Here is a 20,842-nt window from a genome sequence, read left to right as displayed (position 1 = left end):
CTGATTGCTTGAGAAAAACATAAAAAGGAAGAGATGTGCACGCTGTAGGAAATTACTGAAGAGCAACCCAATCAATATGAGCAGATTCCACTTGCAATACCTAGAAGACAGTCTCTTTTTAAAAATCAAGCTTTATTTATTTAAGGTTGAAACAAATGAGTGTGAATATTCCTGTGAATGAACTCTCTGATTGGAGCCATTGATCACTAAATTACTAGAAGCCCAAGAAATTGCTAAATATTTGCATAAAAAGGTAAAATGGCTGAATACTTGCTACAATCATTTTTTTCCTCTCTCTGTTTTTAATACATTTCGGAGGAAATCTCAAAATGCCACTTTTATACAATGTTTGGGTTATTATAATCCCTCCTACAAGATAAGCTGTTTTCAGTGTGTGCTGAAATTCAGCCCTTCCCATCCAACCTCCAAAAATCCAAAAGGAAGACCACGGAGAAACACTGTATTTATATATGAAGTATCATTCCAGAGCAAGGAGCCCCTCCCAGACAAGAATGGAAGAACCATTTCATTTTACTATCTTCTAAAATTTTCCCAGCTTCTTTAGTGCATATAAAGAACCATAATTAAGTATACATGTATATGTGTGTTAATAATGATAAAATCATTCCAGAGGTAGATGATTTTACTTTGTATAACGTTAACGAAATGAAAGTCCCATTGGGGCAGAATGACAGATAGAAAGGCCATGTTTAATGTTATCAATATAGTTGGGTGATAGAATAAATAATTTATATCAACATGACATTTTCCATATGGTAACCAAAAATTTATTTGACTAAGCTTTTGTCTCCTGAACTTGCTGGCAGCTTTGGACTTAAAGAGAAAATCGGCCAGGTGCGGTGGCTCACGCCTGTAATCCCAGCACTTTGGGAGGCCAAGGCGGGGGGAGGGTGTGGATCACAAGGTCAGGAGTTCGAGACCAGCCTGGCCAAGATGGTGAAACCCCGTCTCTACTAAAAAATACAAAAATTAGCCGGGTGTGGTGGCAGGCACCTGTAATCCCAGCTACTTGGGAGGCTGAGGCAGGAGAATGGCTTGAACCTGGGAGGTGGAGGTTGTACTGAGCCGAGATTGCACCATTGCGCTCTAGCTTGGGCGACAGAGCAAGACTCTGTCTCAAAAAAAAAAAGGAGAGAAAATCGCCAGCTCTTCTAAAGGGTAAGTGGTATTTTTAGATGTTACTTCCCTAAATGAACTCTTCTCTGCCTCCACAAACCTATGCCCCAGCCTAAATCAGGGCCTCTGCTCTAAACTTCTCACTTAGAGCAACTATTATTATGAATGTGGAGGCTTATTTCATGAATGTTTGTCTCTGCCACCAGCCTGTGGTTTTGCTTACCTTCATACTCCCAGAGCCTAGCACAGTGCCTGGAAAACTGTAGGGCTCAATAGTATTTATTGAAGGAAAGACTATTCAGTAGGTTTTGATAAAGGCATTCATGTGCCTGGGCATCTTGGCAATAACTATTTTGTCTGAGAAGACAAACGTGAACCGGAGAAAAGAATTTAAGTTCTTAATTATCATCAAATCTGTTAAATCTATTAGTTCCTGTTTCAGTTCCTCTTTTTTTTTTTTTTTTTTTTTGAGATGGAGTCTCACTCTGTCACCCAGGCTGGAGTGCAGTGACACAATCTCGGCTCACTGCAAGCTCTGCCTCCTGGGTTCATGCCATTCTCCTGTCTCAGTCTCCTGAGTAGCTGGGACTACAGGTGCCCGCCACCTGCCCACCACCATGCCTGGCTAATTGTTTTGTATTTTTAGTAGAGACAGGGTTTCACTGTGTTAGCCAGGATGGTCTCGATCTCCTGATCTCATGATTCACCTGCCTCGGCTTCCCAAAGTGATGGGATTACAGGCCTGAGCCGGATTACAGGCCTGAACCACAGCGCCCCGCCCTTTTTTTTTTTTTTTTTTTTTTAATCAAAAGCTTTAAAAGAATGTTGAGTACCTAGAAAAGCCAGCCCCACTCCTGAGAGGTATGTTCAATCTGTTCAGCCACTTCCTTAGACCAGCACTTTTGATTGATAACAGGTCTCATTTCCAGGAAAAGATGATGAGATTTTTCTCTAAACTACTATGAGGAGTTCACTATAGTTCACTATAAATCATTGTCACTGTCATGTGTTGCTTATCATTAAAACCAGTTGACCTAACTCCACTCAAAGGAAGCAAGTAGCAACCACATCTAATTATGTAAATACCGCTTAACACTTACAGTAATACTCAGCATTTCCTGAGTACTTGTTAAGTACAGTACAATGCTAAGCAACTTCACGTGCATTGTCACATTTAACTCTCACAAGAATCCTGGGAGATACTGTTATTATTTCCACAAGGCTAAGAGAGCTTTGGCACTTAGCAAAAGTGGTGAACACCAGACTAAACATCTGGGTTTGTCTGACCTCAGGGCTTTCCTTCTTAACCCCTGTACACACAGTTTCTCTGAGTAATGATCTGTTAAGGTGTTCATCTCCCTTACTAAACTCAGAAAGTCAAGGGCAAGACATATATTTTACTCATCCTTGTATCTCAGCAAGGAGCAGAGTGCTGGAAACATAACAGGTGCTCAATGAATGTCTAGTGAATGAAGAAGGAAGTGCTTTCTCAATCATCAAAATGATGCTATGTTTAGTAGGGTTTTAATGTTACTATTCTGAACTATATTATGTATAGAAATAAAATATGAAATAAGACAAATTGTATGTAATAAGTCAAATATTACATATATAAATATATATAGCTCTTCTTGAGTTATTTTTTTATTTTTTTGAGACAGGGTCTCACTCTGTCGTCCAGGCTGAGTGTAGTGGCACGATCACAGCTCACTGTAGCCTCAACCTCCTGGGCTCAAGTGATCCTCCCACTTTAGCCTCCCAAGTAGCTAGGACTACAGGCACACACCACCACACCTGGATAGGTTCTGATTTTTTGGAGAGATGAGGTCTCGCTATATTGTCCAGGCTGGTCTCGAACTTCTGGATGTGAGCAATCCTCCTGCCTTGGCATCACAAAGTGCTGGGCTTACAGGCATGCCATCGCACCTGGTATATATAACTATTTTTATTAAATTATTAATCCATGTTTTATGTCAAAGCATAAAACACTGCCAGTTTGTTAGGTCAAAAATGGTCAAGATCAAATACCAGCACTTTAACATGGCACAAGCTAATTTTTTTTTAAAGCTCTGTCAACTCTCAGTTATATAATTAAGTAAAATTCTCCAGTGCCAGATTTTTCCACTCAACTAGAGGTTTGTCATTATAAACTGTTAAAGAGAAAGTTTCATAAAAAATTAAGGATATCATATCTATAAGCACTTTCTTCCAGGTTGAATAATCTAACTTCCATCCAACTTTGTGTTTTATTATTTTTCATGCCATTAGGGACAATTTGGTACTAACGAAAATTCAAGCAGGCACATATACATTACATGTGGCTTGGATTCTCCATCTTTTTCAGCTGCCAGATTGCCTATCTCCTTTCAAACTCCTTCTCAATGAAGTCTTTTCTTTTTTAGATTAACTCCACCTTTATCCCATGCCCTAACCCACCCCAGTGTTCCTCAAGCACTTTCATAATGATGATAGTTCACATGTTTATAGTGATCACCTTTTGTTGAATACTGCTCTCTATTATATCCAATTATGTAAACCATTTGAAATGGAGGAACTATACCCAACTCATTCAGTTATTATACTAGGTGACTGACTGGTTGAGTTGGAAGATTAATTGTTTTTCTTTTTTTGTGTAAAGGGAAACATAAAATTAGCACTTCAGAGAGTGACCCTGGATGACATTTTAAGCACATGTGAGCTCTGCTTTGCTTCTGCACGATACCTAAGGGAGGACTATGACCTCTCCTTATTGAATTCCTTATACATTAAACTTTAAACAGATTACTTTCTTGGGCCAGGCACAGTGGCTCATACCTGTAATCCCAGTGCTTTGGGAGGCCAAAGCAGGATGATGGCTTTGGGCCGGGAGCTTAAGACCAGCCTGGGCAACATAGTGAAACCCTGTTTCTATAGAAACATAGCTGGGCATGGCGGCATGTGCCTGTAGTCCAAGCTACTCAGGAGGCTGGGGCAAGGGAATCGCTTGAGCCCAAGAATTCAAAGCTGCAGTGAGCCAAGGTCACACTACTGCACTCGAGCCTGGGTGGCAGAGCAAGACCCTGTCTTCATTTCACCTTACTCGAAACTTTGTCATCTAGGCATTGTCAGTGATACCAACAAGGCCTCCTGTTTCTTGGTGTTCCAAGAATACATACTTAATCCACTGGTGGGCCTCCGTGGAATTTTAAAACTCCACTCAATGCAAAGTCCACTTGGGAACTTCCTGGTCCTAGTTGAGTTGAGCACAGTTGTATTATCTGGCCTGGTTAAATTCTGAAATCCTACATGTAGATCAGCAACACTGACATTACTGGTTTTAAGAATTAAAGCAAGAGCCTTCATTGCTGATCTGAGTTAGATGTGGATTTCAAAGAGGATAGTAATCGACAGTGTTGTTGAGAATAGCACAGCGAAAAATGTAAAGGTCTAAGCAAATATATTTTGCTTGTAACCTGACATTTTCCCAGTTCCCAGGGTGTACAAATGACGTAGTATTTAGAATTGTAACTCAGGATTGGGGGGTCCTCACTTGGTCCATTGCCCACTGTGTTTGCCCAATAAGTATATCACACTTTCTTATTTGTGAACTGAGATTAGAGGTGCCTTCAAGTGACAATATGTTGTGATTCAATAACATCCTTCTAAAAACATGATGCTGACTACTTCAGAATTAATATTAGAACACTTGGAAACATTTCATTCAATAGCTGTGATGGTATTACTTTTTTTTTTTCTGGAGACATAGTCTCGCTCTGTCACCCAGGCTGGAGTGCGATGGCTCGGCTCACTGCAACCTCTGCCTCCCGGGTTCAAGCAATTCTCCTGCCTCAGCCTCCTGAGTAGCTGGGATTACAGGCACCTGCCACCATGCCCAGCTAATTTTTGTATTTTTATTAGAGAGGGGTTTCACTATGTTGGTCAGGCTGCTCTCAAACTCCTAACCTCAGGTGATCCACCCACCTCAGCCTCCCAAAGTGCTGGGATTACAGGCATGAGCCACTGCACGCAGCCAGAATTACTTTTTTTTTTTTTTTTTTGAGACGGAGTTTTACCCTTATTGCCCAAGGCAGAGTACAATGGCGCGATCTCGGCTCACTGCAACCTCTGCCTCCGGGGTTCAAGCAATTCTCCTGCCTCAGCCTCTCAAGTAGCTGGGATTACAGGCACGTGCCACCACACCTGGCTAATTTTTTGTACTTTTAGTAGAAACGGGGTTTCACCATGTTAGCCAGGCTGTTCTCAAACTCCTAACCTCAGGTGATCCACCTGCCTTGGCCTCCCAAAGTGCTGGGATTACAGGCATAAGCCACAGCGCCCGGCCCGGAATTACTACTTTTAAAAATCAAAAGTAACCTTAAGTTGCTTTCATCACCCCTATTTTCATCCTGCATTACTGTGCCTTCTTTCAGGAAGAAACTAGCCTACAGTATAGTCAGCATATTTTGTTGTCCTACTGACTTGTGAGCTCATGTTCCCAACCATTTGCCAGGTTTACTTTGTAAGAAGGATGACGAGGAGAAGGTTATAAATAATTGGTTCTGTCCCTGGCTGAAAAGCCATCTGTTTCCCATTTGTGGTTTGGGGTAATTTACTATCTCCAGCGTTCTACCTTCTAGATTAGGTAGAAAGAGAAAGTCCACTCTCAGATACATTTTTTATAAAGTTAACACCATAACAACAGCTTAGATAAGCTCATTTTACATCCAGTTGTAGTTTAAGCTGCACAATACCCTGGTGTCACTGATTTTATTCAATTGTATTTGGGTAACAGGTATGGGAAGGCATTGCTAAATTTTATGCAGAATTTGTGCCTTTGAGAAATAGATATTTGCTATTGGTTTATGGTAAGTAATATAAAATATAAAAGTTCTTTTGTTCATGTAAGTTGTGAGCTTATGTGTGATTTTTAACTTTTTTTTTTTTTTTTTTTTGAGATGCAGTTTCACTCTCGTGAAACTGGAGGCTGGAGTGCAATAGCACGATCTTGGCTCACCACAACTTCTGCCTCCTGGGTTCAAGCAATTCTCCTGCCTCAGCCTCCCGAGTAGCTGGGATTACAGGCATGTACCACCACGCCCGGCTAATTTTGTATTTTTAGTAGAGACAGGGTTTCTCCATGTTGGTCAGGCTGGTCTCGAACTCTCGACCTCAGGTGATCCACCCACCTCAGCCTCCCAAAGTGCTGGGATTACAGGTGTGAGCCACCGCGCCCAGTTGATTTTTAACATTTTTAGATTTTTAAATAATTTTAGAACACTCTAATCTGTGTTTAATTTCTTAAGGATATTGTGAAGTTACTTATATATTAAGCCTACACAATTGTTGGAACAAAATATTGTTTCTGCTAGAAAAACTTGTCAGTGTTCTAATGATGGGGTCCTGTTCTCCGATATTTGTCTACTGTTTTAAAAACACAGCAAAGGAAAAAAGAAGGAAGGTAGGCAGGCAGGCAGGCAGGGAGAAAGAGAAAAAAGAAAGAAAAAGACTACACAAAAAGAAGGATGATAGAAATATAATAAAATAAAACTCAGCCTTAGTAAGTCACAAAAGAGATGCTTAATGGAAAAAGAATAAAAAGCAGTACTTGCCAGATATTTTCTAAATATTATTCAGTAATGCATACAACAAACCATAAAATGAAAATTATTATTACTATTTTAACTGTGAGTTAATTGAAACTCAGAAAGCTAAGTAGCTAACTCCAGGTCACAAAGAGAGAAAGACACTGGGTAGGAGTCCAGCTTCAGCTGTAAATGACTTCAAAGCTGCCCTACTCTGTGTACCTCAATTAAAGATGACTCAACTCAAGCTTGGGACTAGAGATGACTCCCAATGTGGAAGGCTGGATGCTTTACTTACATAGCAGAACCCTCCATTTGAGCTGCATCTGTCCATTTCTGCTCTGATTCATCCATGCCTGTGCACATCTGGAAGGCCTTGGAGCAGTTCTGGCCAGAAATCTGTTTGCATGAGTCAATGAGGAGCCTCCTGAGAGAAAATTGATCCTAAGGGAGAAAACAGTAGGGATGTTAACACTTGTCCAATTACAAAGTCCTCAGAGTGAAGGAAGGAGCAGAGGAAACTGGTTTAAAACTGTAAGGGGCAAGGCTACATATCAATGCTGGAAGATGCTGGTACACATGCAGCCCAGCTTTCCTATCGTCTCTCTAACAGGGATGTGGGAGGGCAGCAGTCCCCCAACCCCCAAGACGGATCATAGACCAGAGCGTTGCTCTGACTCTAGGAAAGGGCCTGTTTATGGGTGACAGGAAGGTTCAGATCCTAGTGGAGGAACCGGCAGTAGTGCCTGGAATAGAGCCCATATCCCAGGCATGGAGGAAGAAGAGGAAGTAGTTGCTGGAGGAGGGTTAGAAGTGCTGGACAGAGGCCGGATACAGTGGCTCACGCCTGTAATCCCAGCACTTTGAGAGGCTGGGGCAGGTGGATCACTTGAGGCCAGGAGTTCAAGACCAGCCTGGCCAACATGGTGAAACCCCGTCTCTACTAAAAATACAAAAATTAGCCAGGCATGGTGGCGGGCGCCTGTAATCCCAGCTACTCGGGAGGCTGAGGCAGGAGAATCGCTTGAACCCGGGAGGTGGAGGTTACAGTAAGCTGAGATGGCACCACTGCACTCCAGCCTGGGTGACAGAGTGAGACTCTGTCTCAAAAAAAAAAAAAAAAAAACAGTGCTGGGCAGAAATTGTGGCTCTCAGAGAATATAGCCCAGAGTAGGAAAGGGAGCAAATGGCTAAAGCCATCTTTTAATTAGCCAGTTTGGTGTTAAGGAAATGTAAGCCACCCTTAGTGAGTCCATGAAATGGATCTAGTCTTCTGCTCCACTGGGAGCAGGGGCCAGTAACATCCACATGAAATGCATACATTATCTCATTTAATGCTTACTGCAACCTAATAAAGTCTCAGTGTTGCTACCTCCAATTTATAGTTATTTTTAAAAGAAATGAGGTTCAAAAAGGATTAACAACTTTCTAGACTCACAAAAAAATAAGTAGTTGTGTTAATAAGAGGTTGTTATGTCAGCAACATGGCAGTATAAAAAACCCTGAATTATCCTTCCCCCCTCCCCTCCACATACTGATTCAGCAAAAATTCATTGACAAAATCCCTTTGCAAAAGATCAGAAACTATGTGAGAGGCTCCTGCACCCCCAGAAAATGCTACATCAGACTCACTGAAGCTAGTAAGGAGACTAGGGACATTCTCTCACTGGAGACCCTGCCCCTAACCCCATGCTGTATGACCATGAGAAGATCCCCTCACTCCCAAGCTTCCACCAGAGGAGGGGAGAGGTTAGTCTTTGTGTCCAGCACCCCAACTCTTGTGAGAGGACTTCCCAAAAAACTAGCTTTTATCTTGCCAGTCCTGGAAGTCTCATGATCAGTTACAGTTTGGATACCGAGGGGAGAATGGAGGTGGAGTCTCTGGCTGATAGGCACCATTGGCCCTTCCCCTTGCATGGCACAGAGCTTGTGGATAAAAAAAACGTCCAGTTCTCAGCTTCTCCCAGGGGAGAGAGAGTTGGCCCAGCACCCCCGCTTATCAAAAAGAAAAAGATAAAAAGTGTTGACAAGGATGTGGAACTCCTGCACACTGTTGGTAGGAATGCAAAATGATGCAGCCACTATAGAAAACAGTTTGGAGTTTCCTCAAAAAATTAAAAATAGAACTACCATGTGATCCAGCGATCCCACTTGTGGGTACATATCCAAAAGAATTGAAATCAGGATCCCAAAGAGATATCTGTACCCCTGTGTTCATTGCACCGTTATTCATAATAGCCAAGATGGCTATGGAAACAACCTAAATATCCATTGAAGGATGAGTGAATAAAGAAAATGTGGGGTCAGGCACGGTGGTTCACGCCTGTAATCCCAGCACTTTGGGAGGCTGGGGTGGGTGGATCACCTGAGGACAGGAGTTTGAGGCCAGCCTGGCCAACATGGTGAAACCCTGTCTCTACTAAAAATACAAAAATTAGCCGGGCGTGGTGGCATGCAACTGTAGTCCCAGCTACTAGGGAGGCTGAGGCAGGAGAATCACTGGAACCTGGGAGGCAGAGGTTGCAGTGAGCCGAGGTCGTGCTACTGCACTCCAGCCTGGGTGACAGAGCGAGACTCCGTCTCAAAAAAAAAAAAAAAAGAATGTTTTTGACATTTTTAAATGGTTGTTTAAAAAAAAAAAAACAAATAGCAACAAAAACCAGAAGACTATGTCACCAAGACTGTATATCAGATCAGTGGCCTGTTAGGAACCAGGCTGCACAGCAGGAGGCAAGTGGCAGGCGAGAGAGCATTACCACCCGAGCTCCGTCTCCTGCCAGATCTATTAGATTCTCATAGGAGCGCAAACTGTGTTGTGAACTGCACATACAAGGGATCTAGGTTGTGCACTCCTTATGAGAATCTAATGCCTGATGATCTGAGGTGGAACCGTTTCACCCCGAAACCATCTGCCCCATACCCTCATCCATGGAAAAATTGTCTTTCACGAAACCAGTCCCTGGTGCCAAAAAAGTTGGGGACCACTGCTATATGTGGTCCACAAAGCCTAAAATCTTTACTATCTGGGCCTTTGAAGAAAGTTTCCTGACCCCTATTAGATCTTTATGAACTGACATGGAAAGATTTCTAAGCAAAGTTATGGACTAGTATTAGCATATTTATGTTTTTAAAAATTCTTAGATATGTGTGCATACCTCTATGTACATATACACGCACAGACAAAAGATTGAATCAATAGCCAGTAAACTGCTGTCAGTGACTCCCCGCTAGGAAGCGATGTGGGAACTAAGTGGGTCGGGATGTTTACTTTTTACTCTGCAGATTTGTTCTGTTCTTGTCTTCTACAAAGAGAATATATTTATGTATTACTTTTTTGTTTTGTTTGTTATTGTTGTTTTTGTTTTGAGACAGGGTCTCATTCTGTCACCCAGGCTGGAGTGCAATGGCACGATCACAGCTCACTGCAGCGCTGACCTCCTGGGCTCAAGCAATTCTTCCACCTCAACCTCCCGAGCAGTTGGGACTACAGACGTGCACCACCATGCCTGGCTAATTTTCATATTTTGTTTCTTTGTTTGTTTGTTTTTGTTTGAGATGGAGTTTCACTCTGTCACCCAGGCTGGAGTGCAGTGGCAAGATCTTGGCTCACTGCAACCTCTGCCTCCCAGGTTCAAGCAATTCTCCTGTCTCAGCCTCCCGAGTAGCTGGGACTACAGGTGCATGCCACCACTCCTGGCTAATTTTTGTATTTTTAGTAGAAATAGGGTTTCACCATATTGGTCAAGCTGGTCTTGAACTCCTGACCTCAAGTGATCCACCCACCTCGGCCTCCCAAAGTGCTGGGATTACAGGCATAAGCCACCACACCTGGCCTTAATTTTTGTATTTTTTATAGAGACAGCATCTTGCTATGGTGCCCAGACTGGTCTCGAACCCCTGGGCTCAAGCAATCCTCCCACCTCTGCCATCCAAAGTGCTGGGATTACAAGCATGAGCTACCACACCTGGCCTATGTATTACTTCTATAATTAAAAAATAGTAAAAAGGTGCCTAGGAGGTGATGGCCACCCCGCCAGCAGTGTCTGGGCTCTCCTGGCAGGTGTGATGCTTCAGTACGTCTGTGGTCAGACCATTGCCAAGCTTGTGAGGCCTCCTGTTTAGGTACACAGTATGGAAGGTTGCTATGCCACGGCTCTTTATTCTGCTGTATTGAAACAGCATAAGCTGGAGCAAGCAGAAAAGGAGCTGTTGAGAATAGCACAAATCCTAAAGGAACCCAAAGTGGCTGCTTCTATTTTGAATCCCTGTATGAAGTGTTCCATTAAAGTGAAAAGCCTAAATGACATCACAGCCAAAGAGACGTTCTCTCTCCGACCCTGATCAATTTGCTTGCTCAATATGGTCGCTTAAGCAATACCCAAGGAGTCGTTTCTTCTTTTTCTACCATGATGAGTGTCCACCCTGGAGAGGTATCTTGCACAGGGACCACTGCATCTCCTTTAGAGGAAGCCACACTCTCTGAATTAAAAACAGTCCTGAAGAGCTTCCTAAGTCAGGGCCAAGTATTGAAATTGGAGGGTAAGACTGATCTGTCAATCATGGGTGGAATGATTGTGCGCATTTGAGAGAAATATGTTGACATGTCTGTCGAGACCAAGATTCAGAAGCTGAGCAGGGCTATGCAGGAGGTTGTCTAAAAGTATTGGTTTTCTACCATCACTGAAAATTCTTAAACTTGGAGCAACAATAAAAAGCTTCCAGAGCAGAAAAAATAATAATAAAAATACTCCTTGGACAAAATAATTAATAATAATCTTTAGCCCTTCAAATTTCTACTTTTCAGCCAGGCATGGTGGCTCACGCCTGTTTTCCCAGCACTCTAGGAGGCTTGAGGCGGATGGATCACTTAAGGTCAGGAGTTCAAGACCAGCCTTGTCAACATGGTGAAATTCTGTCTCTACTAATAATACTTGGATAAAAATTACTAGAATACACACGGCAGATTAACATTCAATATCTACCTAATCTCTTTCCAGTGTGCTCTCTTATATTGAAGAAGATGAAAGATTAAAGAAAAAAAATTCTACATATTTCAGACTCCCTTGCAGCTAGGGCTCTGGGTGTGATTTAGGTTTCTTAAATCAGATCATGAGGTAAGAGCCCTCCTTTTTTGTTGTTTCTACATTTACACTTTAAAAATGGTCACAAAGAGGCTGGGCATGGTGGCTCACCCCTATAATTCCCGCCCTTTGGGAGGCTGAGGCGGATGGATCTCTTAAACCCAGAAGTTCAAGAGCAACCTGGGCAACACAGCAAAACCCTGTCTCTACAAAAAATTAAAGAGTTAGCCAGGCATGGTTGTGCACACTTGTAGTCCCAGATACTTGGAAGGCTGAAGTTGGAGCCTGGAGTTCAAGGCTGCAGTGAGTTGTGATTGTGCCATTGAACTCCAGCCTGAATAAAAGAGCAAGACTCTGTCTCAAAATAATAATTTTTTAAAAATGGTCACAGAGGTGTGTGGTTTCTCTAGGGTATGATTAGCAGCATTCAGGCACTAGCTCCTCTGTCAAGGAGCAGGCTACAGCAGGTACAGCTCCATTCTAAAGCTGGTCATTGTGGAGACAGGTTTCTACTCATGACGGCTTCCTGATTGGATCAGTGATGGTATGACTTCACGGCCAACAACTGTTACAGCAGCTTCCCCATTCAGCAAATGCCTTCCTGACAAGAGAATATGCAGCAGCTTCCTTGGTGTTCTGATTCTGTAGTGTGGCTTTGAGAATCATTTCTGAATACTCAGCCTAGAATCTGTTTCTTTAGCCCTTCAAATTTCTACTTTTCGGCTGGGTATGGTGGCTCATGCCTGCAATCCCAGCACTCTGAGAAGCTTGAGGCAGACGGATCACTTGAGGTCAGGAGTTCAAGACCAGCCTTGTCAACATGGTGAAATCCTGTCTGTACTAAAAATACAAAAATTAGCCGGGCATGGTGGTGGGGACCTGTAACCCCAGATATTCAGGAGGCAGAGGCAGGAGAACAGCTTGAACCCAGGAGGTGGAGGTTGCACTGAGCCGATTATGCCACTGTACTCCAGCCTGGGCAACAGAGCGAGACTCCAACTCAAAAAAAAAACAAATCAACTTTTCTATAGCTTGAGTAGATTCTGTTCTCTAAAAGTGAACCCCAATCAACACAGCAACCTAAGTCCTGTAACAGAGAGTTATGAGAGTAAAGAAGGAATTCTAAGGAGGTCATATACATTCTTTCTAATCCTCACAGCAACATAGGAGGTAGGACTCTCATTTTAGAGGAGAGAAAATAAAACACAGGAGATAAAGTTCCTGAATCAGTGTCATATAATTATTAACTAGCAGAACAAGGACTTGAACCTATATCCATCTGAGTATAAAACTCATTTCCATACACACAAAAGCATGTATGTCAACTTGGCAATACGATCCTCAGGCTCATTATGGAGGTGGTGGTGGTGGTGGTTGTTTCTGTTACCATTAAAGTACAAATGCACTCATGTACAGCAACAGGACAGAGGTTAAATGTTGGTAGATTTATGTGACCCAGGTTATTTCTCTTTTAAGTATACTCATGGCTTTTAATCTTTGGGGATGGGGAGGGTGGTCACAAACCCAACCACTGAGAATCTGATGAAACTACAAATCTTTTCTCCAGAAAAAGTTCACACTCAATTTTAAGGAGTTTATGTACCCAAGTAAATAATACATCCAATAAATGTTATTGAGCTTCACCGAGTCCTAAGGTTGTAATAATTTGTATCATCTTTTTTAATTTTTGAGACAGAATCTCACTGTTGCCCAGGCTGGAGTGCAGTGTCGTGATCACGGCTCACTGCAGCCTCAGCCTCCTGGCTCAAGCAATCCTCCCACATCAGCCTCCCAAGTAGCTAGACCAGAGGTGCATGCGTTACAACACTGGGCTAATTTTTTTTATTTTTTGTAGAGACGGGGTTTTGCTATGTTGCCCAGGCTGGTCTTGAACTCCTGGGCTCAAGTGATCCACCTACCTCAGCCTCCCAAAGTGCTGGGATCACAGGCGTGAGCCACCACACTCGGCCGTTTGCATGATCTTAAAGCAGCTATGAATTTCATTCTTCCAAAGAACTGGTTCACACAATCTTCCTAATGAACTTTTCTTAACAGATTCATCTGTTCAAATCATTCCCAATTCTAGGCTTTCTTCAAGGTGTTTCTAACACTTTGAAGCCCTTACCACTGTGTCATTCTCACAGGGTTCCACCCAAGTTCAAATGTGACAGAACATCTAGACTCACACAGTATCTGCCATCATCTGTTTGTTTTATGGGAAAACATCCCTTTGTGCCTGGTTTGTCCATGAACATATTACTGTGCGTTCACTCAGTTAAATTAAACAACTTAAGCCAGGCACAGTGGCTCATGCCTGTAATCCCAGCACTTTGGGAGGCCGAGGCGGGTGGATCACCTGAAGTCAAGTGGATCAGCTGAAGTCAGGAGTTCAAGACCATCCTGGCCAACATGGTGAAACCCCGTCTCTACTAAAAATACAAAAATTAGCTGGGCATGGTTGTGGGCCCCTGTAATCCCAGCTACTCAGAGGCTGAGGCAGGAGAGTCACTTGAACCCGGGAGGAGGAGGTTGCAGTGAGCCAAGATCATGCCGTTGCACTCTAGCCTGAGCAACAAAGCAAAACTCCATCTCAAAAAAAAAAAAAATTTAGCAACTTGATGTAATGCATATTTCCAGGCCACACGAGCCTGGAGGTTAAAAATAATCAAAATAGACATCACCTAAAAGGATAACCTTGATTTCATTCTCATTTATGCTGTAGGAAATCCAGCCATCCATCAAATTCCTCCCAAATGGTGCCACTTAGCTCTATTGGGTGTCTCCAATGTACCCTTGAAGCCACCTTCCATGTACCTCACTCAGCACTTACATCTGGTGCCAGAGCCTCTAAAGCGACCATAATATTGCAAGACCTGATATTCTCCCTGCTTTTACTCTGTAAATCCCTGTGTCCACCACCCACTCCAACTGCATCCAAGGAGAAACATATCCTGCCACTGGATGGAAGTAAAACTGCATAAAAGCAACCTTACTGCAGTCATTTCTGCCTTGCAAAAGGCCACAGTCCATGCACAATTCATATCAAGGGGCAGAGAAATTTCTTCACTGCTTCCATCTACTGCAAACAGACACCGGTGGAGGCAAGAGGAAAAGGAAGACTGAAATGTCAAAGACACAGCTCCTCTATGTTGCTAAACTGTGTGATACAGAGAGTAGATGGCATGTTGTTTTCAAAGCAATATTCATGAAACTTCAGCTATAAGACCAAAGACCTGAAAAACTAACAGAGGGCAGAGAATTTAAACTAGTAGCAACTGAAATACAGAGAGTAGGTGTATTGGTTTAGGTTTTACAAAAAGCAGCTGCTAAGGAAGGGCTTAGGTGTAGGCAGGTTGCCGGGAGGTGTTGCTAGGAAACAGAAGTGAGGGGGTGGGTAAAGTGACAGACAGGAAAAAGAGAGAAGCCATGAAGGATTTTTGTTTTTCTGTGTTTTTTTTTTAACTAAATTTTATTTTGTTAATTGACAAATAATAATTGTATATATTTATGGGGTACGTAGTGATGTTGCAATACATCTGTAGAGTGATTAGATCAGGACAATTAGCACATACATCATCTCAAACATTTATCATTTCTTTGTGTTGGGAACATTCAATATCTTCCTTCTCACTATTGAAATGACACAATATATTATTGTTAATTATAGCCACCCTACAGTGGCATATGTTAATAAGAACACTGCTGGTGCTGGGACTCTCCGCAGAGCTCTGTAGAACATGCTACACAATCTCCCCACTGAGACTGGGAAGCTGGGGTATTTATCTACCTACATATGCTCCCCATCAGCTGTGGGTTGGTATTGGAGCATAAACCCCCCTGTCCCAGGCCCAGTATCTGAGAATGCCCTTAAGCAGTGACGCACTTAGGTCCCTGAGGTGAGGAATAGTCAGTGTGCCTGATAACCAGCCACCAAAATTGACAGGTGACCTCAGAGAGGGCAGATTGCTTTGTGGTGAGATAGACTCTCCAGGGGAGGTTGAGTAGTGCAGTGATGTGATACCATTTCTGGACTCTAAATATTCAATAAAATCTGCCACATGTATAAACACCTTTCATAAGGGGGTCTTTGAAAGAAAGCAGGAAAGGCTGGGTGCAGTGGCTTCTGCCTATAATCCCAGCACTTTGGGAGGCCGAGGCGGGTGGATCACCTGAGGTTAGGAGTTTGAGACCAGCCTGACCAGGGCCGGGCGCGGTGGCTCACGCCTGTAATCCCATCACTTTGGGAGGCCAAGGTGGGCGGATCACAAGGTCAGGAGATCGAGACCATCCTGGCTAACACAGTGAAACCCCGTCTCTACTAAAAATACAAAAAATTAGCCGGGCGTCATGGCACATGCCTGTAGTCCCAGCTGCTCGGGAGGCTGAGGCAGGAGAATGGCGTGAACCCGGGAGGCGGAGTTTGCAGTGAGCCGAGATCGCGCCACTGCACTCCGGCCTGGGCTACAGAGCAAGACAAAAAAGACCAGCCTGACCAATATGGTGAAACCCCGTCTCTACTAAAAATACAAAAATTAGCCGGGCATGGTGGTGCACGCCTGTAATCCCAGCTACTCGGGAGGCTGAGACAGAAGAATTGCTTGAACCCGGGAGGCAGAGGTTGCAGTGAGCCAAGATTGTGCCACTGCACTCCAGCGACTGCACTTCAGCTGGTTGACACAGTGAGACTCCGTCAGAAAGAGAAAGAAAGAAAGAAGGAGAGAGAGAGAGAGAGGAAGGAAGGGAGGGAGGGAGGGAAGGAAGAAGGGGAGAGAAATAATCCTGGGAAAGTGCCTGAATTCCAAATGTGGGTAACTGAAGAAGAGAAAAGCCAAGCCAGCTGAGGGGTGGGGTGAAAAGGCCAGTGGGATCAGGAGCCAGAGGTGACCCTGGGGATAGCCACGGGAAACTGAAAGATCAGGGTGCTCTCAGATGAAACTTCACAGTAAGGTGTCCTGGTCCCCTTTGTGTCTTACTGAGGTTACCAGCAGAGCAACTCTTTCCATTCTCATTTGATGTTTATTGCCGCTCCTTCACCTTCCTCCAGGACGCAAGAGTGCAGCCCAGCAAGCTGACACTGAGGGCCATGGGAGTGGCAGACATTCATCACAGCACCCTCACAACCCTGCCCTCTCTTGTTCCCAGTACTTGGCTTCTTGCTATCTTTAAACCAACCTGTGAACTTCAATTATTTTTTCCCTTTATGTGGTTCCTTTCCATGAGGCTCTTAATTCAAAAACCCAACCCCCTGGGACACATCAGCCTTCCAGATCATGCCCAAGCAAGTCTGAGTCCTAAGATGAACTGGGCTTAGGTTATCCAGCAGGGATCCCTGCTGTGAACCTGCTACAAGTGTAGAAGGGATCAGCCCCAGGGCAGTTGGCTAATTACTGCCTCATAGAAATATATCACTATGTCAGCAGTTCTGAGAGCACTCTTAGAGACAGACCCTGTGGTGAGCCAGAAAGAGCTGTTTTTCTGTCCACTGGAAAATATTTCTAAGACAAAGCCTGATCCACCAAAGCATTAGCTAGGATTTTAGGCCATGGGCAGATTAATCACATTCCTGCCCAGTGGGGCTCCACTGAGGGAAACCAGGGAGAGCTGCTAAGTGGGTAACTGCAGTGCCTGAATAAATGCACCAGGATTCAAGCAGGCAACAAATCCCAGATCCTGCCTGAAGATGGGGAAGGAGTTCCAAAATCCCACCATGCTTGGTCCTCAGAGTTTCCAGACCTAGACTGGGTCAAAGTTTCCAACCATTTTACTTTCCTTACCAGTGTTCTTTGAATACTTACCAAGTCCTCTACAGACTTCCTAAAGTTTGAAGTATCTCAAGCTGCCTCACCCCCCAGCCCCAGCCCCAGCCCCAGCTCTTCTTGCTCTGATTTTAGGGCCCATAGACTGGGTCACCCTCTGCTAGTGCAACCCATTTTGGCAGGGAAGGAAGGGCCGGGTGGCATGTTGCTGCCAAAGGGGGATCTATTTTTAACTTCCATTCTTGTGAAAAGATAAGAAAAAAACCTTCTCTGAAAACACAGAAACCTTCTCTGTGGTCTTAGCAGAGAAAACAGATGTAGGTACCATTACTATGAGACCCAAATGGAGAACACACACTTGGTGGCATTAAACTCTCCCTTGGCCACGTTGGTAAGGTGTTATTGCAAGTGTATGTCTGACTGAACGCTACTCCAGAATCCACTAGACATCTTCTGTATTTTATTATGTTAAAATGTATCCCTAAATCAAATGGGCTGTTATGCTGCAATAACAAACACTTCCACAATGTGAGTTGCTTAAAACAATAAAGGTTTATTCTCACTCTCCCTACACATCCATCATACCTTGGCTGGAAACTCTGCTCCAAGTTTACTCACTCTGGGACTCAGGGGAAAAGGAGAAGACATTCTCGAGAATATTGCCTGTCTCTCTGGCACAGGAAAACAGAGAACATGGTGTTGTAGACCGAATTCTGCAAGTTCAAAAAAAAGGTAGGCATTATCCCCATTCCCTCTCTGTAGAATCTCTTCATATTAAAAAAAAGTCAGCAAGCAAACCTTTCTCAAACCCCTCTAGTTACTATTACTATTATTATTTTTATTAGTATCTTTCCAGGCTTTTTTTTTCCCCCTGAGACAAAGTTTCACTCTTGTTGCCCAGGCTGGAATGCAATGGCACGATCTTGGCTCACCACAACCTCCACCTCCTGGGTTCAAGAAATTCTCCTGCCTCAGCCTCCCGAGTAGCTGGGATTACAGGCATGCACCACCACACCTGGCTAAGTTTTTGTATTTTTAGTAGAGATGGGGTTTCTCCATGTTGATCAGGCTGGTCTTGAACTCCTGACCTCAGGTGATCCACCCACCTCAGTCTCCCAAAGTGCTGGGATTACAAGCGTGAGCCGCCGCACCCAGCCCTTTCCAGCCTTTTGAAAGTAATTTCTCAGCCAGGCGTGATGACTCACACCTGTAATCCCAACACTTTGGGAGGCCGAGGCGGGCAGATCACCTGAGGTCAGGAGTTTGAGACCAGCCTGGCCAACATGGTGAAACCCCGTCTCTACTAAAAATGCAAAAAATTAGCCAGGTGTGGTGGCGCATGCCTGCAATCCCAGCTACTCAGGAGGCTAAGACAGGAGAATTGCTTAAACCTGGGAGGTGGAAGTTACGGTGAGCTGAGATCGTGCCACTGCACTGCAGCCTGGGCGATAGAGTGAGACCCCTGTCTCAAAAGAAAAAATAAGTAATTTCTCACTGACTGCACTTGTCCACCCCCTTTCCTCTAACTACTCCCCAAATCATTTGGTCTGGCTTGCTCCTTGACTACCCATCTGTCTGTGGATGCTCTTGTAAAGTCACCAATGACTCACCTACTGCTTAAAACAAGGAATACTTTTCCCATTCTACCGGTCCTCTCTGAAACATTTCTGCCTGATGGCCATACCTTTCTTTAAATCCTTTTGTTTAGTATTTTAGGACACCGGCATATGTTACAGATCCAGATATCATATGACTAATAAGCATTTCAGTATGTATTGCTAACTAACAAACTTTTTTAAACATAATCATCTTTCCCTTATCACACCTGAAAAAATTAACAAGGGATCCTTTACTTACTTCATCTAATACCCAGTGTGTGTTAAAATTTCCTTGATTGCCTCAAAGGCAGCCAGCCTTCAAACAAGGTCTACACATTTTATCTGGTTATAAAGTCCCTTAAATCTCTTTTATTTTATGAGTCCCTCATCTCTCCATTCATTCTCGTACAATAAATTTGTTGGAGAATCATCTATCCTTTAGAATGTTACACATTTTAGATGTGGCTGGTTGCTTTCTCATAATGTCATTTAACTTTTCCTCCATCCCCGGCATTTCCGGCAAAATGGTAGTTAGATTTAGAGATTTGATTCTATTTGGTTCAATTTACTTTAGGCAAGAATACTTCATAGGTGATGCTGTGCACTTTCTATTGTATCACATCAAGACACACGGAATGTCTGGCTGGCACACATTTAGTGATGTTAACATCGATCAGTTGGGTTCAGGTAGTAGCCTAATTCTTCATTTGTAAAGTTCCTCCATCAACCTTTAATCTACTTATTTTAGCATCCACTGAAGATCATTGCCTAGATCCATTATATCTTTAGGAGTTGCAAAATGGTGATTTTCTAATCCTTTCACTTTTTTCCACCTACAGTTGTAAGCTGGATTTTTTATGTAAAGAAAAACTTTCCTTTATTAATAGTTTGGCTATCTTGGGCATAGTGTATACAGGAAACACAAGAAAATGCTTAATTCTTTCCTTATTTTCAGGGTAATAACAGTAAATGAGTTATAATGTCCTAATGACCTCCAAATGGTGACCAATTAGTTTTTCCTTCAGTGTCATTATGAACTCATAGATTTTTAATATATTTGATGAGCTGCAGTCATTATTTATCTTGATTTCTGCCCAAAATGTCTGTTCTGAGACCAGAGAAAGGCCCTTTAAGATGGCTATTTTATGGCCAGGCGCAGTAGCTCACGCCTGTAATCCCAGCACTTTGAGGGGCCGAGGCAGGAGGATCACCTGAGGTCAGGAGTTCAAGACCAGCCTGGCCAACATGGTGAAACCCTGTCTCTACCAAAAATACAAAAATTAGCCAGGCGTGGTGGTGCATGCCTGTAGTTCCAGCTACTCAGGAGGCTGAAGCAGGAGAATCACTTGGACGCGGGAGGCGGAGGTTGCAGTGAGCCAAGAGCATGCCACCATACTCCAGCCAGGGTGACAGAGTGAGACTCCATCTCAAAAAAATAGATGGCTCTTTTATCATTTTGACCTAATTTATAACTTCTTTGTTTTCCAGCTCATATAGGTACTAACCTTATATAGGTAGTGTACATTTCCTATCATTTTTCCAAAGACCTCTGGCAGCTTTGTAAAGAAAATGGATATTTAGAGACTAATCTAGGTACAACTGGAGCTCGTCACTTGCTTTTTATTACTTCTAGGTGTTTTGGAGAACAGAGCTAAAATTACATTTTTAAGAGAAAATATAATTTTGAGTTCATTCTTATACTTCCAATT

The 20,842-nt window shown here is 43.3% G+C and overlaps 1 long non-coding RNA gene and 1 pseudogene across 1 annotated transcript in view; one reads left to right on the top strand and one right to left on the bottom strand.

The window, feature by feature from the left end:
* The window catches only part of LOC129031972 (uncharacterized), a 67,091-nt gene that overhangs the window by 18,255 nt on the left and 27,994 nt on the right, over window positions 1-20,842 (bottom strand). Inside the window, exon 2 of the long non-coding RNA XR_008501162.2 lies at window positions 6,997-7,142. This is a non-coding gene — a long non-coding RNA (uncharacterized LOC129031972). The remainder of the gene's footprint in view (window positions 1-6,996; window positions 7,143-20,842) is intronic.
* Window positions 10,720-11,356, top strand: LOC129031971 (ATP synthase subunit O, mitochondrial-like; annotated as a pseudogene).

The sequence above is a fragment of the Pongo pygmaeus genome, chromosome 11 (genome assembly GCF_028885625.2).
Source record: "Pongo pygmaeus isolate AG05252 chromosome 11, NHGRI_mPonPyg2-v2.0_pri, whole genome shotgun sequence".
NCBI lineage: Eukaryota > Metazoa > Chordata > Mammalia > Primates > Hominidae > Pongo > Pongo pygmaeus.
The sequence above is the reverse complement of the archived record's forward strand: the minus strand, read 5'-3'. Positions and strand labels throughout refer to the sequence as shown.